Source organism: Hibiscus syriacus, unplaced genomic scaffold, assembly GCF_006381635.1.
Source record: "Hibiscus syriacus cultivar Baekdansim isolate YM2019G1 unplaced genomic scaffold, ASM638163v2 tig00110239_pilon, whole genome shotgun sequence".
Lineage (NCBI taxonomy): Eukaryota > Viridiplantae > Streptophyta > Magnoliopsida > Malvales > Malvaceae > Hibiscus > Hibiscus syriacus.
Genome location: NW_024062641.1, coordinates 1,742,184 through 1,763,547, shown reverse-complemented (window position 1 = coordinate 1,763,547; position 21,364 = coordinate 1,742,184). Strand labels below are relative to the sequence as shown.

The 21,364-nt window shown below is 36.3% G+C and overlaps 1 long non-coding RNA gene across 1 annotated transcript; it reads right to left on the bottom strand.

Annotated features, from left to right (window-relative positions):
* Positions 1-8,744: 8,744 nt before the first annotated feature.
* LOC120114716 lies at positions 8,745-19,568 on the bottom strand. Its single transcript, XR_005515419.1, has 8 exons — positions 19,557-19,568; positions 15,632-15,638; positions 10,410-10,620; positions 10,232-10,299; positions 9,761-9,831; positions 9,484-9,644; positions 9,347-9,389; positions 8,745-8,958 (listed from the first exon to the last, which is right to left on the bottom strand). It is a non-coding gene; the product is annotated as an uncharacterized LOC120114716 (long non-coding RNA).
* Between the last annotated feature and the right edge of the window lie 1,796 nt (positions 19,569-21,364).

The window sequence follows — 21,364 nt, the reverse complement described above, 5'->3', positions numbered from 1 at the left end:
CAAAGTTCGCAACAGGTTTTAGTTTCGCAAGACAAATTTTTTGTGTATATATCTACGCAGCAGCAACAACTCATAACCTAAATCCCTAAATCGCAACTCATTCCATCTCCATCTATCACTCTCTCCGGCGACATCCGTTCCTATATCCAACGACATCCTTCCCCATCCGGCAACAGGTCTTAGTTTCGCATCTCATTTGTTTAGTTACAACCATGAAATCATCTAATGTTGATCATGTTTGGATAGATTTGTGTTTTGGAGGGTCATGGGAGAATGTTCATGGTGTTTTACAATATATGCCTTTACCCATGAATCTTCAACTAAAATTGTCATTAAAGAAGTTAACTTATGAAACCCTAATGTTACGTGTTTCAAAGAAATTGAATTTAGAGCCCCTAAGTGGATTTAGGCTATCTTATCAGAGAAATGGTAAAGTTTATTTGTTAACCGACAATGAAGATGTTGAACGATTCATTGCTTACATTAATGTTTCAAGTGATGATATTACATTGTATGTTGTTGAACCTAGAAGTAGTATTGTTGGGTCAGTAGCGGGTAGTAATCAACTAAGTGGGTCTCAAAACCCACAGCCTTTCTCTAATCCAAATCCAAATCAACTTTCAGCACCAAATTCTGGTTTTCTTATTGACCAATTAGACGATGATGAGCCAAGAGAAAAAATTGTGAGTACTAGTCAGTATTCGAAATTTGATCTTGGTCAATACCCGGACTTTGATATTGGTCAATACACGGATTTTGATGATGTTTCAGAAGAAGAAACAGACCCTGCGTGTAATGATTTTGATATTGGTCAATACCCGAATTTTGATGATGAAACACCCGTTGCCGAGGAAGATGTTGTTGATGATAATGAGGAGGAAGTTACGACTGTGAATGAACATGTTGAACATCCATTCTGTAATTCATATAATCCTGAAGAAGAAAAAGAAGAAGAAAAAGTCCCCGAAGAAAAGAAAATGCCACGGGAGTATAACTGGAATATGCCAGAATTACTTCAGCTACCGGAAGAAGAGTTGGCAAAGAAAGCAGTTGATTGTTACACAAAAGTTATTCGTATCAAGAAAGATGATTGTTTTGATACAAAGGAAGACTTGAAGATAGCTTTGTATACGAAATGTGTGGAAGATGGCTATCAACTAAAAGTTAACAAATCAAGCAAAGATCGTTTCGAAACAAGGTGTACGATTGACAAAAACTGTACGTGGCGTATGATTGCAAAGAGGATAAAAGATTGCGCAATGTTTCAAGTTAGGACTTTTATTGATAAACATACATGTTCAAGAACCCAAGTTTTTCCTCACCATAGACAGGCAAACAAAAGGTGTTGGGTGGTTTTCTGGCTGAGTTAATGTTTTTGAATGGCAGGGTATATCGGGGACATGAAATTATGACTGACATGAATGCTCAGTTCAAGATTAGTATATCATATTCTCAAGCTTGGAGAGCCAAATGTTATGCCTTGGAATTGTTGAGGGGGTCGCCAGAAGCATCGTTTGCCCAACTGTCGGCTTATTGTCACAATTTAAAGCTGAAAAATCCTGGGTCGGTAACTCATATCAAAACAGATAGAGATGGACGCTTTGAGTTGTTGTTTATCGCCATTGGTGCTGCGGTTAGTAAATCAATATAATTCTGTTGACTCATTTCTGTTAGTTACATGCATTTCACATTTAAATGATTATATTTCTTGTGTATATTATTTTGTAGATTCGTTCGTTTATTACTTGCATGCGCCCAGTTATTATAGTTGACGGAGCACATTTGAAAGGTCGATACCTTGGAGTAAACTTATTAGCAGTAGACATGGATGCTAACAATGGGATATTGCCAATAGCTTACGGGGTTGGCAAATCTGAAACCTCTGATTCATGGACATAGTTTATGGGGCATCTTAGGGATTGCATAGGTCCTATTAGCAATCTGACAATCATATCCGATAGGGCAAACTCAATTGACAACGCTGTTAGAAGGTGTTTCCCAGATGCTTTTCATGGACTTTGTGGTGTTCATTTGTATAGAAATCTAAAATCAAGGTCTGCTGGTATAAAAAAGCACAAATGGACATACTGGAAGGCTGTAAAGGCTTATCGGGAAGTGGATTTCAATAAAACATATAAACTGTTTAAGACGTGTTTTGCCTCAATGTGCTCAAACACTAGAAGATGTCGGGTTTGAAAGATGGTCAAGAGTACATCAACTTGGAGCAAGATAAGGTTTCATGACGTCTAATAGTGCAGAATCAATTAACGCTCTAAGTCGTCATTCCCGGAAATTACCCATTACTATGTTAATGGAGTTTTTTCGAGCCTCTATTCAACAGTGGTACTACAAGAAAAGAAACCATGTTGGTATTATTTCTTTGAATTCGTAACTTATCATATATTTTACTAAGTATTATTTATTTAAATTTACAGGAACATTAGAACATCGTGTTACACCATGGACTGAAAAAAAGATAATGAAACGTGTTGTGAAGTCAACGTCATGGAGAGTTGAACCATGTTTAAACACTTTGTTTGAAGTACTGGATAATAACTTAAATGGGCTTGTCGATCTAAATGCAAGGACGTGTAGTTGTATGAAATGGCAAACATCTGGTTATCCGTGTGGCCATGTTATAAAAGTTGCTTTTCATCTAAACCAAGATGATTCAAGCACATACGCTATGGATTGCTACACTACAGAAGTATATCGACAGACTTATGCCGAGATTGTCTACCCTATTTCACATCCTTCTGAGTGGGACATACCAGATGACTTACAAACAGTTTTGCCACCAGCCATGGACAGAAGGCTACCTGGCCGACCAAAAAGTCACGATCGTATACCGTCTAAGGGTGAAGAGAAGAAGAGATCGACATGTAGTCGGTGCAAGGAAAGTGGTCATACAAGGTTGACATGTGGATCACCAGTGCCATCACAATCATATATTTTCCTCTACCAAAATATGGATCATCATCAAAATCCAAAGCTCATATGGTGTCAAGAAAAAGGCAATCAAAATCGCAATCATCTTTAAAATCCCAATCACAACTGGCTTCACCTTTTGGGAGTGTTAACTTAGGTGATTTTTAAATGCAAACGTTGTATTATGTAGATTTTATGTGTGAACTTTTAACATTTTCAGTTAGGCATGTATTAGTAACTTGAGTTTGAAAATTGCTATGATCTGTTCAGTTGTTATCACTTAATAGGCAATCATCTTAATGTTTATCGCAACGCGGAAATTACTATCGCAATGCGAAATGAAAATCGCAACGAGAGAATCGCAATGCGAAATGAAAATCGCAACGCTAATTTCGTAATGTGAAATGAAAAACGCAACGAGAGAATCGCAACGCGATTTTCATTTCGCGTTGCGATTCTCTCGTTGCGATTTTCATTTCGCATTGCGATAGTACTTTTTGCCTTCAACATAATGCAGATTGAAATCAACAAAATCAACCATTACATTTCAATCAATTAAACAAGCACAAATAAGAATTATGTTAACATCAATTAAACAAATCAACTTTTACAAATCACCTTTTACAAATCAATTAAACAATCAAAAAATAAGCAATAATTATTAGAGAAAATAACACTTCTACTATTGAATCAACTTTTGCAGCCATACATCATTTTCACGCAGCTCACTTCTGAGATTAACCTGCATAAACCAAACATTTGCTCAAACAACACTTTCTACACATCTAAAACCTACAAACAGCAAATTATTGAATTCTAGGTACTTAACCAAACATTTTCAAACCACAAGCCTATAAACATACCAATTGTTTATGGACATTTTTATAATGCGGATGCAGGTAGGCAGCGTCTCGTATATATCGATCTAGCCATATAATGCCGAAACCACAAGCCTACTGCAGCTCTATCTATATCGGTGGGAGGTAGATACTTTATACTTCCTGTGATCAAACGGTCCAACGCCAAGCATACGAGAGGACCACAATCCCCTCTGGGTCCTTTCGTTTGTTGTGGTGCAGTCTCGTCTCTGCTAACTGTAATATTGAGCTTCTTTGGCTTCTTGTTTCCAGAACGAGTCCAATAATTTATCGCATCCAAAAATTTTGCCAAATAAGAGCTCCATCCCTTAATAATATCTCTTAAATCAGCCAATGATATGTAATTTATCATGCTGTCATATACTATTGCCTTAAGGGATGGGATCTGAAGCTCGACGAGAAGCCAATGGTTACGTTCCAAAACAGGGATAAACACCTGCAATCATAAGTAATAATTCATTCATTTGCGCACTTATTTATAATTACCTTTAAACTCAATCTAAAATAAACACTAACCTTATCGACCTCCCACCATGCAGGATAAAGTTTAGCTTGTCCATTGCCCAACGCAAATGATTCATCTCGTTGATTCTTCAAGTGAACGGCGTTAAAAGACGTCGGCATAATTGTATATCGTGTATTTCTTTTATTTTCCTTAAGTTTCCTAATTATTAGAAGACGTGACACCCACGCATCGATATGCTGTTTTAAAAAAAAGACATATATTAGTAACTTATATAAATTTACAAAAAAATAATCAAATTAAAATATAAGAAAAATATAAGACTTACCCCTCCATCGAAATAGCCATTGTCTTCGACCCCTAATAATACGCCCACCAAGACCGATCAAGCAACAAATAGATATCATCATTGAGCTTGCATATGTCAGTGAAACACCCCTGGCTTCGCTCATGTAGATAAAAATCAACTACGGTCTTAGCCCAAAGGGTGTTATCCAGAATTGTGTCTGGTAGTTGTTTCCTCTCGTCTTCAGATACCGGTATGGTACTGGCCGGTAACTCATACGAGAGCCAACTTGAATCCATCATGTCCGGCACGTCAGAGGGTTTCTCAAGAATCCTACATATGACGCCATGTGAATCGGGCTCTTGAATGGTGGGAGGGACCTCTTCAACGATGACAGTGGCCTCTTGAACGGTGAGAGGGGACTCTCGAGGAATGATAGGGGCCTCTTCAACGATAGGAGTGGACTCTTGAGGGATGACAGGCGAGTCGGGCTTCTTCTTGCGGTGTCTTCGTACTATTGGGGTATGCGGAGACTTAATAGCACGTGCACGTCGTCTGATGCGTGAACTCTGTCGTACAAGAAAAACCCGACGTAAAGCATCCACCTTATCGTCCGCTAAATAATTAAATACAAATATCAGTAAATAAATAGACATGATATTTAAACAGTGAAAACAAAGATAAATATATTTCAAACTTTCAACCAAAAGACAAAACAAAGACAAATACTAACTTCACAGTGTTAAAGTAAAAAGTTTAGCAGTTTTGGCAGCAACCGAATAAATTTACTAAGCAATCTAAGTGAAATGGTTAATTTAAGTGAAATTACGAGTAAATTTATCATCAAGTTAAATATGGAAAATCTTAAACTTACCTCGTTGCGTATAGTATGAACCTCATTCTGCAACGATACTACCATCTCACGTAGAGCGGCAACCTCACCACGTAAAGTAGACACCTCCACACGCCATGCACCATCGTTATCGAGTAGAGTACCGATCTCCTCACGCAAGGCATTGACCTCATCACGTAACTCCCTTGACTCATCCCGTGGAGGTGGAGAATAGGGAGATAGAAGTCGTGGCATCTTTGCCGATCGCCTATCATGAGGTGATGGTGGAGAAGAGGCTCGATGATGTGACGGGATAGGTGATGGCTCTCGTTGTAGAGGTGTATAGTCGGGTCGATCAGGTGATGGCTCTGGGTGAGGTGATGGCTCTCGAAGTGGAGGAAGTGGAGGTTGCTCATCATTCGTGCCATCAAGAAAACGCTGACTAGCTTGCCACCAATCAGTGGCAAGCTCAGCCTCCGTGGGTGTCAGTCTCATTAATGGAATGTTGGCCTCCTAAAAATATAAAAACTCAAACAAAGTTAAACGTCTACTATTAATAACTTGTTTATATATGATAGTATTTGTGTTAACTTACATTATTTATTGTCGCATATGGTATTAAGTCTTCCCAATCCAACAGACGTTTCCTCTTCCAGGAAAATAGCCCTGGGAATATCATTTGAAGTTTTTATTGCATATGTCTTCATGGCGGGAAAGGCCTCGAATATCCAAATCTACAAACAGTATAATAACAAACATTAGTAATTGTTAAATAATTAATTATAATTTTGAAAACATTATATAGAAATTCTTACCTTAAAGGCCCAAACAAAGCCTGACAAAGTGTATTTCGACCCATCGCCCCGCAAACTTTTGCGGTCATCAAAGGCAGACGACAACTTAGTCCAGGTAGCTTTCCATATATACGAACCCAACGGAAACAGATTCCATGCATTTAGGTCCTCTACCAATAATATTAGCTCCTGAGGAATAGGTTGTCTGGCCTCTCTGCCTAAAAAGCCGGCATACTCGGGACAACATCGACGTCATTCATCCGAGTAAAACCATCTTTCTTATTAAACAATTTCTTCATGTCGTCGACGTGTAAATTCGGCTTCTCTATTGACTCATCAGGAAAAACCCTAGATAACCATGATGGGTGGGTGATATGACGAGTGTACCGGCCTACATCATCGTGTCCGAATCGTAGACCAGTGATTAAGCAGAACTCCTTCCGCCCAAAACAAGTATACACCGGTGGAAAATGAAACCATATCTCTTCCTCACCACGTTGTATACTGTCGGGTAGATCGCTAGTCATGGTCTGAAGCCACAAATGGGTCAAACTAGCATCTCCACCCGGATGCTGTACTCTCAGCCATGGCCCGAAGCAGGTTTCTCCAAACAATTTTCTTTGTGCAGGTGAAAGCTTCGAAGCAATTGTAGTGGCTAGGCTAACTTTATTCCTTAATGTCAATGAAGCCGAAAAAAATTTCTACAAAAAAACAATAAACATACCAAGTTAGATATACCAAAAACTACACTGTCAAGATATACCAAAAACAATAAACATAAATAGTAGTTTATTCTTGAAACTAAAATTTGCAACACTGTTTTGTCTTTTGGTTGAAATGAAAATCACAACGAGATAATGAGAATCGCAACGCGAAAATGACTATCGCAACAAGAGAATCGCAACGCGAAATGACTATCGCGACGAGAGAATCGCAACGCGAAATGAAAATCGCAACGCGAAATAAAAATCGCAACGCGAAATGAAAATCGCAATGCGATTTTTGTTTCGCGTTACGTTTTTTATTTCGCGTTGCGATTCTCTCGTTGCGATAGTTATTTCCGCGTTGCGATTTTCATTCTCGAAACTATTCTTCTTCTGCATTACTTCAACCAAAAGACAAAACAAAGACAAATACTAACTTCACAGGCTAAACAGTTTAGCAGTATTGGCAGCAATCGAATGAATTTAATAAGAAATCTAAGTGAAATGGTTAATCTATTATTAAAATTACCAGTAAACTTATCATCAATCTCAATATGAAAAACCTAAAATAATGCAAAAATTTCAAAATAAAAATAAAAAAAACTAACCCTCGGAGGTTGATTTTCCATTTCTGAATGATTGTGAGGGATTTTTGACTGTGAATGGTTGTGAGGGATTTCGCCGGCGATGGGGACAGAAATCTTCGGAGATGGGGACAGATTTCGCCGTAGAGAGTGAGAGATGGAGATGGGACTGAGTGTTGTGATTTTGGGTTTGAGGTTATGAGTTGCGATTACTGTGGACGGTTCAGTTTCCGATTTATTAAGAAAAAATTCGTGTTTGGAATTTGAAAAAAAAATACGCGTTAATACGAATGGCGCTATGTAAATCGCGTTGCGAAAGTCAGAATCGCATTGCGAAAGTCAGTATCTCGTTGCGATTTTGTATTATCGCATTGCGATAGTAAGTATCGCATTGCGATAGTCAGTATCGCATTGCGATTTTTCCAATTCGCGTTGCGATTTACTTATTCGCATTGCGAATTGGAAAAATCGCAACGACACTGTAGACCATCGCAACGCGATTTCCAACTATCGCGAAATGCAACGCGAATTTGCAATAATGGAGATCGCGTTGCGAATTAGCGATCGCATTGCGATTTTGTTGGTCATTTTGACAAATCCGGAAAAAGTTGGTTAAAATCGTATATTATAAGGCATTTTTGGTCACTGAGGCGATTTTCTCTTTTAATTTTGGTAACCTATACAAATAGTATATTTTGTTTTGCGTGATTCATTTTATTAACCAATTTAAAAAATTTATTATGTTTGATCTTTTATGTAACCGATTAATACGGTTTAAGTTCCTTAACTTACGTGATTATTCATCCCTTAATTATCTTTTAACTCTTATTTTAGTCATTAAAATTTAAATTTTTTTAATTTAATTATTAAACTATAGAATTACTCTTATTTTAATAACTCAAATTTATTTTATTATTTTTTTATGACATGACATCTATTAATAACTCAAATTTATTTTATTAATAACTTAAATTTATTTTATTAATATTTTAATAACTCAAAGTTTAAATTACTTTTTATTTTAATATATTTGTATGAATGACGTAATTAACCATATTTTTAATTTAATTATTAAATTATAGAGTTACTCTTATTTTAAAAATTCAAATTTATTTTATCAGTAATATTATGACATGACATCTATTAATAACTCAAATTTATTTTATTAATATTTTATTAATAACTCAAATTTATAAAATTCAACACTATAATTAAAAATGTCATTTCTACAATTACAAAATCAACCCAAAAAACATTTCCAATTCCCTCCACGGTTTCTAATAAATCACTCTAGTTCATCCATGGATAAACATTTCAAATAAAATGTGTTATGCCTCTAATAAGGTATTTAACATGTCTGACTATAATGGTTAATGGTTTTTCTAGTGTTCCAAAAAGCAAATACAACCATGAGAAGCAGCATGCATCTGAGAACTGGCAAAACACAGATGGTATTCCATTGAAGGCTGCTCCAATCTTCTATGACCATCTGTCAAGATTAAATACAAGAATATTAAGGCATACGATAATCTTCTGATTCAAAATAAATTTCATACAAATCTAAAATTGCAACCAACAATGATGGAAGATTTGTGTTTAAGATGTTAATGCAAATAAAGCATAGTCTATAGATCAGGTTATGTTCCCATCAATTGTCCCCGTTCTCGTTATCCCTCTCCCTTTCACCTCATCGATAATGGTTTCCGGAACTATTAAGCACAAGCAGTACGCAAACTAAACTTTCGAAAAATGCATTCATATCGATATGAACAAAAAATCTTGCAGGGAAAGTAGAGCGATGATCGAACATTGGGTTCTTTACGGAATATTCCTTGAAGAATCAACTGATATGATAAAAGGATACGGTCGAAACCTACATTTGCATATGCAACACGACGCCTGAAGGACAGCAAAGCAGAGCTGCAATTCAAAAACAAAATACAACTATAAGCCTGTAATTTAGCATCCGCTCTCACATGCTTTAAATTAACAAAGGAACCTTACAAAAACTCACATAAATTTAAGATCTTTGCAATCACTGACCATCCGGAGAAGAAGCGGTGGTTTTCCATTCTTTCCATCCTTCAGAAACAAATGTTTTCCAGTTCTGCCAAACAACCATGATATTCGAGCAGCAAGTTTTTCAAGTGCATAGGATCCACCAAACAATGGAACCTGAATAATGCAAAGCCACATAAGGAAAAATATTACCAACCTGTAATGTAAAATGCAAGTGCTAACATATACGCAATTGTTTTACGCAACAGTAAAAGATTTCATATCACAGATACCTCCTATGCTAATCTGTCACCCATTACATCGACACCATCAAATGTTAATGTTGAAGAATTGCGCTCACTGCCTGCATTGCAAATTAAGTCATTAATCATTCAGTAATTATTTCATCGTGAAACCCATTAACAATATGATTATCAAAAACATTCATTTAGTGAATGGTAATGGTCTTGCGTTCACTTCTCTATCATCCAGTAAAATATTAAATATGAAAATAACACTACTTAATGAATAAACAATCAAAATTTGAACATTGTGGATCAGCCATCAGTTAGACTTATCTTCGTATAACTACTGATAGATCTAAAGTTTAAGTTCAGGTTAAATTAATTCCAATTTGCATTGGAGTGAGTTGTATTGGAGAAGAATCGTTAAACAGATAAAAAATAATAATTAAACGATTTTAACATAATCACATCATTCACATGTTAAACCTAAAAAATGAAACGGAGTATCGAAGAACTCACAATGAACAGTAACATCCTCAGGATAGTTTTTCAAAAACTGCTTTGCTGCAAATCTCCAATTCTGAGCACTGAAAAAATATCAAAATAATAATAATAATAATAATAATAATAATAAATCAATCAAGCAGTTTCAAACACATAAATAATAATAATAAAAACGATTATAACCGAGATTAACCTTCCAATGATTCCGTTAACCATGATCTCTTCTGCGTCATCAACTTCCTTCATATCCGCCATTGAAACTGAAAACAGAGCTAAGGCAACAAGAAACAATCAAAAGTACTATATTAAGCGAGATTTTTGTGAAGACTGTTGGGTTTTGATTATGAGAAAATGGAGGGAGTCAAAGATACTATGGCAAGGATTTAAAGAACTGAACAAAAAGACTGAGAACGTAGAGCGATGGCGGAACTTTGGGTTCTTTTGAGAGTAAGATTGGGATTTTGAATTGAAGGGGTTAGGTGCTAGTGGACAGCTGAAGGGAAAACACAAGAGTGACTAAAAAATATATGGATTTCATGGTGCACTGCACTTTAGTGACTAAAAAAATTAAACTTTAAGTAAAATAAGAGTGATAAGGTAGTTGAATGATGAATTATGTAATTTATCTAAAAAATTAAAAATATATTTTTTAAGTGTTACGTGTCAATTTGTTATAGGTGTAGACACTCATTTTTCGTTCGATTTTTTAGTTTTTTTATATATTTGATTTTTTTTCCGTTCCTTTAGAAAATATTTTTTTACAAAATATATATAATATAGTTTTTTGAAAATATTTTTAAAAATATATAGCTTTTGGAAATATTTTTAAAAATGTATAATATATAATTTAAAAAAACATTTAAAAAAAACATATATTATATAGTTTTTAAAATTTTTTGAAATATATATAGTATGGTTTTAAAAAACATTTTTGAAATATATATAAAATATGATTTTTAAAAAACATTTTGAAAATTATATAATAGTTTTAAAAAATTTTGAAAATATATAATATATGATATTTGAAAACATTTTTAAAAAATATATAATATATAATTTTAAAATATTATTTGAAAGTATATTATATGATTTTAAATTTTTTAAAACATATATAGTATATATTTTTAAAATAACATTTTTTTATTTTATTTTTAATTATTTTTTATTGTATATTCATTTATTTTTTTCATTTCATTTCAGGTCCAATAATGAGCCTTCTGTCCAAATCCAGTCAAACAGACCTGACCCATCCCAGATTCCAAGATAGGGTTTCTTAACTTAGTCTCAGCACCGCATGCTTACAGCCGTTAGATCAAGCAGTGATAAACGACTCAAATCGCGTGATAGCTAGGGTTCTGAAGCTCTAAATGTTTCATCAAAGGCGCAGCCAGATCTGGACCATTGGATTTGACCCAATCCAATGGTCGAGATCAAATCAATGAATATTCCAGAAGTCACACCAATAGTCAAACGACGCGAGATTTCCGATCGAGATCCCTGGGACTGACCTATCCCGGGGTGACCGGTCACAACGGCCACGAACACCCTTATTTCGGAACCGACAGACCACCGGTAGGAGTATAAAGACCCCCACCAAGCCACTGCCAAGGGGGGAGCCGAGCCAACAACAGTATACGGAGAGAACCATCGAACAGATCAACAGTACACAACAAGATCGAGAGCCACAAAAAATACTACAACGGCAAACAACAAAGGCCTCAACGAAACACATGACCAACAGTAAACAATAAACCCATCATCAGCGAGAGATCGAATCACAACACAGAGAGAGAATACACACAAAAACATCAACGAAAAAACCCTCAAGCCAACATCACAAACAACAACAACAAAATGACGACAGTGAACCACAAACCATTCGAAGCCAAATACACCGAGAGCCGAAGAGTCATCGTCGGTGAGGTAAAAAAACTGAAAATAAAACGTAGATCTACGTTTTTGGGTGCCTTCCTGTGGGATTTTGTTTACGGCTTAGTGTTGAGGAGGTAGAAGAGGTTATTTTGGAGAGGTTTGGATTTTTTCGGTCGTTGGAGCGGCGGTGATCGGTGGTTGGGGCTCGACCGGCCATTAGCCGAGGAGGGCTGGGCGAGAGTGTTCTCTCGTTTGAGAGAGATGAGTTTCTGAGGAAATGTTGAGAATGAGCTAAAAATGGGTCTTTTGGACCTTTTATATACGGGGGATTATTTTGCAATTAGAAGATATTTAAATCCTCTCCGCAGTCCCCATAGGTTTGGATCGCTTTACAACTCAGTCACCAGTTGTAAATTAGCCTCTGAATTTCGAATTTAGTCAATTTAATCCCCGCTTATATTTTCATATCTTTGTGAATTGGCCTCTTAACTTTTTACTTATTCTTTTACAGTCCGTTTATTTCTAATCCATTAAGTCCAATTTATTCCAATTTGATCCTAAGTTCTATTCTTATTTATTTGTTTACTTATTTTCATTTTACTTTTAATATTTTCTTTTCTAAAAATCTTAACCTTTTGTTATTTTTTTACTTTACTTCGTTTGTTTGTATTATTTTTAATATTTTATTATTTTATTTTTTATTATCTCTTTTTTTATATATGTCGTTATTCATCTATTTTCTTTATTTTTATTATTATCATATTAACATTTTTTTCGTATTTATTTTGTTTTTTTATCTAACATATTTTGTTTCAGTCGTAATTCCAACTAATCAAAGGGTAAGTAATTCGGATTGAATATTTTAAATTTTAATTTAAATTCTAATTTTTGTAATTAAAGAAAACCGATAAATTAATTGGTACCGAAAAGGCGGTTCAAGGGTGCTAATCCTTCATTGACCGTAACCGACTCCCGAACCCAACACGTTTCTGGTACAATGCAGATCAGGTAAGATGGTGTCCGACCCACCTAAATTCGTTTTAAAATGGTCGGTGGTGACTCTAAAGCATTTAATCCAAGTCGAAGCCCAATTTCGGGGCCCAATCGAAAGACGGTTCCGACAGCTTGGTGACTCCACTGAGGATAGGTAAGTGAGTCAGGCCGAAATTAATTTTCGGTTGTCTTTTTTAGCGAAAGTTATAAATTTAAATTTATTTATTCGATTCTAATTATTTACCTTTGATTATTTTTCAATTAAATAGTTGTACTGACGTTTTTTAATGATTTCAGATTTTTCAAAATTGTCAACTCTATCTCTATACCCGAGCTCCGAACCATTTTAAGTGGGGGCGAAAGCGACGCCTTCGTGGGAATTTATTCTTCGTATGGGCCTAGCAAGTAACCTTCGGGATTCATATACCTTATGTCTTCGTGTGAATTTATTCTCCGTATGGGCATAAGGGAATGTTTCCTCTCAAGTTTAACTTAGTCCACATAAGCTTGTAATAGGCTTAGGACTAAGGGTCTGGCAAGCCCATGGGGGCACCGACAAGGAGAACCGAGTACCTTTTTTAGAACCTAAACGGGGAGAGTATAAGGAATTAGAGCCCACCCCAAAACCTCATTCCAAACCCTAGGTTGTTTCGTTTCCTGCTTTATTTTCTGTTCAAAGCATGCGAGCTAGACAAATATGATGTTAGGATTTGTTTGAAATTAGCATGTGAGGTAGATATCATGTGGGGTAGGATTTTTCATTTTTATTATTATTATTTTTTATTATTTTCCTCACTAACTCTTTTTATTTTTTGTTCTCTTTCATTTTGTTTTCATCATTCGCATCATTTAAAAGAGGTATTGATCCATCAAAAACGTGTTTGTTAAAAATAAATAATCTGCATTAATGGACAAAGGGGTTGTAATACAAGAGATGAAAATACAGAGGACAGTCTACAAGGCGACTATCTGTCACATTCAATCCAGAAGACGTGGTGCCCACAATTGAAGAGTATATCACTCTGCTGCATTGTAAAGGACTCAGAATGAATCGGGTCTACATCAAGCACAATAAAAGTCTATCTTTGAAGAACTGACTGGCAGAGGTTGCAGGGGCAAGATGAAGGTTACTGATCTTGGGAGTCCCTTCAAAGACAACAATTGCAAAACGATAGCTGAAATTGGAGGCAATTGCTGACGAATTCAAGAAACAGACAAATGAACTTCACATAGTTCTTATCAATTGAGGGATCTAATGACATATTCGTTGGGAACAAGTTCAACAAAAGATAAATGTCAGAGATACATTCATTCAAGACTTCTTGAGTCAGTACAAAAAACAACTCAACATTTGCACGGTTCATCTAGAGAAGCCAGAACAGTTTGACAGGTTATTCAACCGGTGACAGACGAATGCGGAAGACTAGTCAACATGTCAGAAGCAGTCAGAATATTTTTGTCTCTTAAAAGATAAAACACTTTTGTCCCCAATAAGGATTATTTCTAAATAACATACACGTTTTTTGGATTAATGTCTCAAACATTGCATGCATTATGCATCTAGACATATTTTGCATTTTGTTAATTTTCTTTGCATTCGCATTAACTAACATATGCATGTCTCATCAAAAGGAACACATACTGGATACACCACCTCAAGCATTTGACACACCCCATCCGCATAACACCCGCTTGAAAAAGAAGAAAATGGAAGCAAGAATGGAGAAAATTGAGGAGAACATGGAAAAATTACAGAAAGAACTTGAAGACAAGATAAACCATAATAGTATGAGTACTCTAAATGCAATCATGAAAAACCAAGAGTCTTTGGTTGATCAGATCGTTGCCAAGTTAGTTGGCTTACAATAGACTAGTGCGCCGGGGCAAGTTCACCGGAAGGGGTAACTATATCACCTACCCCACAAGTAATTGTCTCACCTGAAATCTTACCGGAACTCCGAGGGGACCCATCTACTACAAAAGAGAAGCCCTCGGCTCTGTATTTAACCCTGAGAACAATCTAGGTTATTACTATATATCGGATTCAGACGAAGAGGACAAATCAAGGAAGATGGAGGAGAAAATCAAGAAATTAGAGGATCAAATGAAGGTAGTTAAGGAGACCATGACTACCCTATAATTGATGTTGCGGAACTCAGTCTAGTCCCAGACTTAATTCTTCCTCCGAAATTTAAGTCCCCAGAATTTGAGAAGTTTGACGGGAACAGTTTTCCATCCGCTCACATCACCATGTTCTACCAAAGATGGCAGGATATGGAGGAAACGATCAACTCCTGATTCACTGCTTTCAGGAGAGTTTGTCGGGCTCAGCCATCCGGTGGTACAACCAGCTAAGCTGGTCAAATATCAAGACCTGGAAGGACTGGCTAAGTTATTTTTGGAACAATACAAGCATGTCAATGACATAAGACCAGATCGAGTCTTACTACAAAGCATGGAAAAGAAGCATAACGAGATTTTCATGCAGTACGCACAAAAATGGAGGGACTTAGCTGTGCAAGTTCATCCACCTTTAGATGAAAAGGAAACCCGAAAGCTTTTCGTACAGACCCTGAAGGCTCCATACTTCGGACACCTGGTTGCGATCACATCAGGGAGCTTTTCAGACTTGGTTATGGCCGGAGAAATGATCAAGTCGGCCATAAAGTAAGGCAAGATTAAGGATGGGGATGCCAGTAGAAAACCTCCTATGCGATAGCGGGATAGAGAGATTAACAACATCAACCATGTCAGTAAAGGTGTTACAATCTCTAAACCAAAATCAACTGCAGTTGTGCCGTCAGGTACTTCTAAACAAGATTCTAGAGAACCCAGGAAGGAAAGGGAACATTTCGACCCTATTCTGATGACATACAAGGAACTCTATCAAACAACTACTTGACACCGAACCCATGAAGCCCCCATACCCCAAGTGGTATGATGAGAGTGCTCATTGTGAATATCACGACAGTGTTCTAGGGCACACTATTGAGAACTGTTACGCATTCAAAAGAGTCGTACAGAAGATGCGTAACCAGAACTGGATCGACTTCAACAACTTGGGGGCATCCAAGTGAGGAAGATAATTTCATCATTTGAGGCATTCTGTTTGAGTTTGTTTTTTTCCACTTTTTCAAGTTTTTGTAAGAACATTTATGTTAAATGATGACGAGCAATGAATCACATTTGCAAACTTGCAATTCTTTGAATATCAACTGAGTTAAGAAACTCTGTAAATGGTTCAAAGTTACAGATCTTTGACAAAGTAACAAGGACTTTGACCTTACCCGTAATATACCCTCAAACACCGTACCATGTTCTTGCAATTAACAAATATAACCTTTTTCCTTTCATAAGTTGCGGACAACATGATGCATCATTTGCATATGATAATTACTATATTTTTTGTTTAAGGCGTTCAATGATGATCATTATCTTCACAGATGGAATAGTCGAGTAAGCAAATCTAGTTTAGGCCAGTTGCTTGGAAATTGAACTCTAAAGATGAGATTCCTTGACTTTTATCAACACCTAGGCTATAACAGGTTCTTCTTGACAATCTTAAGAAATTAAATTCGTAAAAACTGAGCTATTCCGCTAAGGTAATTGGTTATAGAGAAAACTCGAAAGCCCTGGCTTTATGAATAGATTGTGTTCAAACCATGACATTGCTCGGACACTTGGAAACTCGGTGTTTGCTCCACTGCTATTGTCCGGTCAAAGACTTTGTGATGAGAAGAACCCTTCAGTGAACTTGATAAAACTGATTATAATGTTAAGTTATCCCTCTAAAGCAATTGGTTAAACTCCCCGGCTTTATGGATTCAGCTAGCCAGATAACAGCAAATTAAATCAAATTTATCTAAGCGAGAAATTTTCGGTAATGATGGACTAAGGGAGTTAAGGAACACCTGTTATAGTCAACTACACACGAGCACTCAAGAATTTCATTTTTAGACCGATATTTTCTGCACTGCCTTTATTAGAGGAGCCTACAAAGCTTGAACAAATGGAAGATTTCAGAGGACTGAAATAAAAGGTCTTGTAATTGATCATGTTAGTTGCGTCACTTTGTTCGTACCTAATTGAAATGCCAAAGCATGTTGCGATATTTCAAAAACCAAATGACATTTTGGGTTACCAAAACGTTAGAAAAGAGGCCAACCTAAAGCCAACTCATCCATTTGAACATTTGTCAAAGAGCTGTAACTCTGAAAGCATTAAAAGAGCTCTTGATTCCTTTTATATTCTTTGAACTCACATTTACAATTTGATTCAATTACGAACAATATTTTACAACATTTTTATCATTTTCCCTCTTAAAACAAGAAAAAGGGGAAAAACATTTTCGAACAGAACAGTCTCAGATATGAAGGGGTCTGTAAAACCCAAGCTTGAAAAAAGGATGGGGCACGATCGATTCCATGGACCAGATTGGTAGACAAAGCACGAGACTCCATCCAAGAAATAACACATAAGTCATTCATGTTGCATGCATCTTAGACATACTTAGGTGTATCACATTCATCATTTTAACATACATGATTTTTTATAGTTTTTAGAGTCAGGTTTCTACTTCAAGACGAAGGTTACTCTATTCAAAAGCACCTTTAAAGATCGATGGTTGCTTAACTCAGCAGCGAGAAGCTACACCTCAACCAACTCGACAGATTGCATGATTGACAATCAACTTCAGATGAGTTCGAGAACTTATTTAGAACAATTCATTTCGGCTAAACTCAATAACGAGTAGCAGGTTTCCTGTTAACACTTTCAAGCCAGATTTCAATTCCACGATGGAAGATATCCGGCGTAAAGAATTTATCAGTGGACCTTCTCGTGAAGAGGAGTCATCCCAAAAATCATATTACTTGGTTCAGACCCGCTCAGAGGAACCACCTGAAGAACTATGATCGGCTTAGACCCATGAAGCGAAGCCATTTTTTATACAAACTATTTGCAGTATAGCTTAAGTCGAGAAGGGCTATCTGCCAAAGACCCTCGAGTTCCATTACACTCAGCTTCGAGGGCACATCATTTATAGCATAACTAAAGGCTAGAAGGGTTATCTGTCATCAAAAGACCTTCGAGTTCGACCACGCTCAGCTCCAAGGCATATTATTTGCAGCATAAATTAAGTCAAGAAGGGTTATCTGCCAACCAAAGACCTTTGAGTTTGACTACGCTCAGCTCCAAGGCACATCATTTGCAGCATAGCTTAAGTCAAGAAGGGCTATTTGCCAAAGACCCTTAAGTTCGATTACACTCAGCTTCGAGAGCACATCATTTGCAGCATAACTTAAGTCGAGAAGGGTTATCTGCCAACTAAAGACCTTCGAGTTCGACTACGCTCAGCTCCAAGGCACATCATTTGCAGCATAGCTTAAGTCGAGAAGGACTATCTGCCAAAGACCCTCGAGTTTGATTACACTCAGCTTCGAGGATCTAGAAGGGTTATTTGTCACCAAAAGACCTTCGAGTTCGACTATGCTCAGTTCCAAGGCATATCATTTGCAGCATAACTTAAGTCGAGAAGGGTTATCTGCCAACCAAAGACCTTCGAGTTCGACTACGCTCAGCTCCAAGGCACATCATTTATAGCATAGTTTAAGTCGATAAGGGCTATCTGCCAAAGACCCTCAAGTTCGATTACATTCAGCTTCGAGGACACATCATCTACAACATAACTCAAGGCTAGAAGGGTTATCTGTCACCAAAAGACCTTCGAGTTCGACTACGCTCAGCTCCAAGGCATATCATTTGCAGCATAACTTAAGTCGAGAAGGGTTATCTTCCAACCAAAGACCCTCGAGTTTGATTACACTCAGCTTCGAGGACACATCATCTACAACATAACTCAAGGCTAGAAGGGTTATCTGTCACCAAAAGACCTTCAAGTTCGACTACGCTCAGCTCCAAGGCATATCATTTGCAGCATAACTTAAGTCGAGAAGGGTTATCTGCCAACCAAAGATCTTCGAGTTCGACTACGCTCAGCTCCAAGGCATCATTTGTAACATAGCTTCAGTCAAGAAGGGTTATCTGTCACCAAAGACCTTCAAGTTCGACTACGCTCAGCTCCAAGGCACATCATTTGCAGTATAGCTTAAGTCGAGAAGGGTTATCTGTCAACCGAAGACCTCCGAGTTTGATTGCATTCAGCTTAGAGGCAAGCCAAATTTACAATATAGCTCAAAGCAAGAAGGGCTATCTGTCAATAAATTTTTTGAGGTAGACTCCATTCAGCTCGATGACACATCACACTACTGTCCGGTTGCAATCAAGGTTTTCAAGTCGAGAAGAAGACCCGGGTTAACCGTGCCTCAGTAACAGGAACCGTTTCCCGGCAGCATAGCTTAAGTCAAGAAAAGCTATATGTCAACGAAGACCCTTCGAGTTTGATTTCACTCATCTCGAGGGCCTATCAACAACATGGTGGAGTCAAAGAACTACTTTCCAGTCGAATTCTTTGAACTAAAATGAAGATCGAGATGGACTGCAATTGAAAGCCACATCCTGATTCCGGACTACGACTTCAATTCCATATCATTTCAAGATGGACTCGACTTCGCGACGGAGGAGCCATCCGCAACTCAATTCGATAGGGAGTCGTTCTTCAACTCTACCGAGCGAAAATTTGTGTCTTTTTATCTTTGTCCTATTTTTCGTTCCACGAAAAAGGACAAAGAGGGGCAACTGTAGACACTCATTTTTCGTTCGAATTTTTATTTTTTTTATATATTTGATTTTTTTTACGTTCCTTTAGAAAATGTTTTTTACAAAATATATATAATATGGTTTTTTGAATTTTTTTTAAAAATATATAGCTTTTGGAAATATTTTTGAAAATGTATAATATATAGTTTAAAAACATTTAAAAAAAACATATATATTATATAATTTTAAAATAAAATTAAAATATATATAGTATGGTTTTAAAAAACATTTTTGAAATATATATAATATATGATTTTTAAAAACATTTTTAAAATTATATAATAATTTTAAAACATTTTGAAAACTATATAATATATGATTTTTGAAAACATTTTTAAAAAATATATAATATATAATTTTAAAATATTATCTGAAAGTATATTATATGATTATAATTTTTTTAAAACATATATATTATATATTTTTAAAATAACATTTTTTTAATTATTATTTTTATTTATTCATTTCTTTTTTTCATTTCATTTGATAACTAGGGTTCTGAAGCCCTAAATATTTCATCAAAGGCGCAACCAGATCTGGACCGTTGGATTTGACCCAATCCAACGGTCGAGATCAAATCAAGGAAGATTCCAGAAGTCACACCAACAGTCAAACGACGCGAGATTTCCGGCCGAGATCCCTAGGACTGACCAATCCCGGGTGACCGGTCACAATGGCCACGAACGCCCTTATTTCAGAACCGACAGGCCACCGGTGGGAGTATAAAGACCCCCACCAAGCCACTGCCAAGGGGGGAGCCAACAACAGTACACGAAGAGAACCATCGAACAGATCAATAGTACACAACAAGATCGAGAGCCCAGTTGAGGAGGTAGAGGAGATTATTTTGGAGAGGTTTGGATTTTTTCGGCCGCCGGCGGTGACGGTCGGAGCGGCGGTGGCTGGGGCTCGACCGGCCATTAGCCGAGGAGGGCTGGGTGAGAGTGTTCTCTCGTTTGAGAGAGATGAGTTTCTGAGGAAATGTTGAGAATGAGCTAAAAATGAGTCTTTTGGACCTTTTATATACGGGGGACTATTTTGCAATTAGAAGATATTTAAATCCTCTTCACAGTCCCCATAGGTTTGGATCGCTTTACAACTCAGTCACCAGTTGTAAATTAGCCTCTGAATTTCCAATTTAGTCAATTTAATCTCCGCTTATATTTTCATATCTTTGTGAATTGGCCTCTTAACTTTTTACTTATTCTTTTACATTCCGTTTTTTTCTAATCCATTGAGTCTAATTTATTCCAATTTGATCCTAAGTTCTATTCTTATTTATTTGTTTACTTATTTTCATTTTACTTTTAAATATTTTTCTTTTATAAAAAACTTAACCTTTTGTTATTATTATTATTATTTTAATTTACTTCGTTTTTTGTTTTTTGTATTATTTTTAATATTTTATTTTTTATTTTTTATTATCTCTTTTTTTAAATATGTCGTTATTCATCTGTTTTCTTTATTTTTATTATTATCATATTAACATTTTTTCATATTTATTTTGTTTTTTTATCTAACATATTTTGTTTCAGTCGTAATTCCAACTTATCAAAGGGTAAGTAA